Here is a 4,311-nt window from a genome sequence, read left to right on the forward strand (position 1 = left end):
CCCCCGGGGTGACCCCACCGTGTGCTCCCCAAATGGATGCGTCGGGCTCTGCGTGGCTCGGGGCTGCCTATTGCCAGCCGTTTCCCCAGGATTAAAAACAGCAACAGCACGGCTGTCGAGATAAAAACGCTTTCTTAAATTAAAATAATAAGAATTGGATGGAGCGGTCTAGACAACATACATCTTCCCAAACTCCTGGAGGGCCTACAGTAAAACAAACTGCAGAAGTTGCCTTGCACTGTTTTAAACGGCTGCCGCGGAAGATTAAAATTCAGGTTAAAGACAGTCTTTCAATCACAATCTGCCATCATCTCTTAAATTCGTTAAGCTGGTCAGCTCTAAAACTGCCAGTTACTGGTTGTTAAAAACCGTTGGGACCACAGCTAGAATCACCACAACTGAGGTAGTCAGATGCTCCCCGCTGTACAGCCCTGTTCTGGCTCCTCATAATTTGCCAGACTGGAATGAATTCGGCTGCACCTTCCTGCCTTGGCAGCCCGGGCTGGCCATTTTCCAAACACACCAAGTCCTTTGGCTCTTCCAAGGATGAACGCAGAGGAGGAAAGGAGCATTGCTTTGACCATTCTTGGGCTTGTTGAGGTTTTTTGGTTTTAGGGACTGTAACTCTGAAAATAGAGCCTTGAAATTTGGCACGAGGCAGCCTTTTATTGGCTTTTGGGTGGGTTTACCTAAATTAGTCACGTTATTGGGCTTTGAAGAGCAGCAGCTCACAACACACAGCAAAAACATGCCTGATTCTGGCTGCTGAAGTCCCTCTTTGAGGCACCTCTGCTCAAAGCCCGCTAGAGCAGCCCCCCAGAGAATGGGAAACTTCAGCTTCTAGTTAAAAAAGCCTTTCCTGGTGGTACAAGAGCAGTGGGACTCATGAGCACGGCCCCTTTGTCAGTCCCCACCTGCCCCAGGTACCTCGGCAGATGCTGGGCCCACTGCTCCGGCACCCAGCAACATTTGCTGCCAGGACTTGCCCCATGGATCCCACCCCATCCACGTGCACAGGCTGCGTTAAGGGATATTTTGAAGGTCACCGTGTTACCTGGTCAGAACATCAGAAATGTCCAAAGTGAAGCATTCTGTACCAATCCATGGAGACTTTCTTGCACACGCCTGTTCTAATGCAGTTTTTAATTACATTGTCACAATCTGTTTTCCGTAGGACACCCGCACGCCACAGACCCGCTCCGTAAGTCAAAAAGGAAACAAGTTTTGGCCAGAACCAAAAAACTGCCCACAGAACAAAGCAAGGGCTGCAAGACGTAGACACAGTCCGACAGTGAGGACAAGACAGAACTCTCCCAGAGACCAGGATTCTCTCCTTACCCTTGCCGCAGGCTTTGCGACGCTAACGAAGTCGTTAAACCAAACTTTTGGGTGCTGACGGTTGTATTGCCCACATTGCGGGTGTGTGGCTTGAAACCTTTAGCCTCAATTGCTGACATCCATCTTAGTACAGCTGGAAGCAGTGGGTGCTGTGCTTGCACGTATGAAGTGCTGTATCATGTTAAATGCTCTGAAAAAGCAGACATTACGCTTCTCGGATGGAGTACCCTGAATTAGTCAAAACTGACCTTAATCCATCCACACGTCACCCTGACCCATCTCCATAACGGGTGGTTGAGGAGGATTAATGAAGGTGCTGAAGCACTGATGCAGCGTAGTGGAAAGTACCGTAGAAAAAGCCCTGAGGAAATGAATAATTCTGTCTTCAGAGGAACCCGCCAACATCCCTGCTCCGGTCCTGTACAGCACACTACAGCCTTACGACCCTTCTGGCCATTCCTCCAGGATTTCTGGACAGCACCTCTAAAGGAGGTCACAGCACGCCAAAATCCAGGTACGCAGGTCAGTTCCTCGGTGCAGACGGGTTGCGCACAGCAGGTCCGAAGCATCCCTAGACTCAACCTGAGTGCGTTTTTACTATCCAGAAGGTAGTTCTGCTTTGAAAACTGCACACAGGAATATTGGAGCCGTATTTTCTATTGCTGCAAAATCCAAAAGTGGTCAGATATGTGAATAATGTGCTGAGCTAAGGCCTAGGATATGTGCTGAACAATAGGAACAAGCCAGCATTGCTGAGCCCCTCGCTGACCATCTCATGCACTGCACGCCGTAGCGATGCAGAAGAAAAATAATATCTGAACATGCAATTAAAACCTTGGTCTGCTTCAACAAAAGGGCGTCGATTAAGTCGCACTGGCAACAAGAATTTGGACATTTCCGCATTTTGAGTACTTTCCTGGGCAGTAGCGATCGCATGCTTAACAGATTTTTGGCTACCATATATGCACACTTAAACAAAACTTGCATACAAATGCATATGTAACACAAAATACACAGAGATAACACCTGACGGATGGTTCTACAGAAAGGTCACGTATATGATATATATGATACTCAGTTTACATAGTATGACATTTATGTAACACGAAGAGCTCTGACAGGGTGTTGTCAGCTGGCATTTGCTAAGAGAAGAAATAAATCTAATAATAAAAACAGAAAAAGCATTTTGGAAGAAATAATACTGCACAAATCCTCTAAAAGGACAGAATCATCTACACAACAAAGGCTCGGCTGACTGATGCTAAAATAAGCAGTTATGCAACAAGTAAGAAATACAATCTCCAGGGAAGAAAGCAGCAACATTTTCCTTTCCTCTTCATGCACCGGTGCTTATTTTTGCATACCTACAAGAAAAATATAGGCAACATTTCGACGACGAGCACATAAGTAGAATTAACAGATGTTTTTAAGTGAGGGATGGAGTCTTTATGAGCTTTGTGCAAGTTCTGCAGAGTTAGATGCCGTCACTAAACGTGAGTCCCCCAAGGTGCCGCGGAGCTGCCGCTACCACGCTTTAGGGGAGCGCGGTGCCGTCACGACTCGGTGTGAATACGTTGATTTTAGCGGTGAATCGGCTCAGCGTAGAGCTACGATTACAAAACTTAAAACACCTTCAGGAGAACAAGCATGCAAAATAGTTTGTCTCCCAACACTTCGGTTGAATAAAACTTCTCAACCGGACTTGGGACCAGTGGAAAAATCTCGGTGCAGACAGATCTCACGGGAGAGGAGGAAGAAAACCCAAGTGGCCTTGTTGGCATCAAATTTGATTACTGTAGTACGTTAGCACCAGACACGCGGATAGAATAGGTCCAAGGGAGTGCGAGTGTTCCCCAAATATAATGAAAATTCAATGTCATTTTGAAGACCCTTAGAAACAATCAATCTAGTAATGTTAGCTAGTGAGAAACCACGAGGAAAGCTCAGTCCCTCAGCCTGTTCCGGCAGTGATACCCACCCGGCCCTGAAGCCGGGTGCTGGAGGACCACCACAGGGCCAGGACATGCTCTGATGACAGAGAGCTCGTGGAGATCCTCAGAAGCACCACACAACTTGAACAGTGCAGGAGACACGTGGCTGCTAATTTACTGCCTTAGATACCCTCTTCTGAGGCTCTTTGGTAACCAGAAGTCATCAAAATAGCCTCGTGGCTACTTTAATTTCTACCAAGGACCAGAGCAGTACACAGCCATTCCAGGAGGGGAACACAAAGATGCTTTAACATCTTGCTACACCCGTATCCCAGATAGGGTTGTCCGATATCCTAGCTATAACCAGGATATTTAGTTTTTACTAAAAAACATGTTAATTTGGAAAGTAGTAAGAAGATGCAGTAGAAGGAAAAAGAACAAGCTCTGTTCTAAATTACAATAATCATCACTCCCATCTTCGAGAACAAACTACTACAGAAAGATCAAGGGAGAGGTGGCTGCTATCGTCATCATGTAAACTAATCCCTTTTCTTTCTCATTCATTCTGCATAATTCTTTTCCTCTCTGAAGCTAAGGAAAAAATACTATACTTACAGGAGAAGAAAATTTGATTTGGCAGATCAGTGGATAGTGAGATTTTGTTTGCAGTCTCAATTACCTTCAGCAGCTAGAAATTTGGTATCAAAATAAACTGTAAACAAAAAAAATAGATATAGCATTACAAATGTCCATCCCTTGATGGATAGCTCAAAAATTCTCTATGTTCTAGCAACAGCTGCTTTAATATCTTTCAAAGAAATGACAGCCTGCCTCTGTCTGAAGGGATTAACTTTCAGGAATGCATCCGTAAGTGGTTTTGTGCAAAGATGCTCACACGTTCTTGGGGGTTTTGCGCACCAAATTTTTTCTGCCAAATTTCAAGATTCCTTTTGTTGCTGTTGTTAGTTTCTCTGTTTTCTGTAAGTTCATTTCTATTACAAAGCACATCTAATGCGACACACGTTTCATCCAGTCCCCAGAC

At 45.4% G+C, this 4,311-nt stretch overlaps 1 long non-coding RNA gene across 1 annotated transcript in view; it reads left to right on the top strand.

Annotated features, from left to right (window-relative positions):
- LOC103915786 overlaps positions 1-2,654 on the top strand; it is a 5,516-nt gene extending 2,862 nt beyond the window's left edge. Inside the window, exon 2 of the long non-coding RNA XR_663553.1 lies at positions 1,175-2,654. This is a non-coding gene — a long non-coding RNA (uncharacterized LOC103915786). The remainder of the gene's footprint in view (positions 1-1,174) is intronic.
- Positions 2,655-4,311: the final 1,657 nt, after the last annotated feature.

The sequence above is a fragment of the Pygoscelis adeliae genome, unplaced genomic scaffold, assembly GCF_000699105.1.
Source record: "Pygoscelis adeliae isolate BGI_AS28 unplaced genomic scaffold, ASM69910v1 Scaffold34, whole genome shotgun sequence".
In the NCBI taxonomy this organism is placed as follows: Eukaryota; Metazoa; Chordata; class Aves; order Sphenisciformes; family Spheniscidae; genus Pygoscelis; species Pygoscelis adeliae.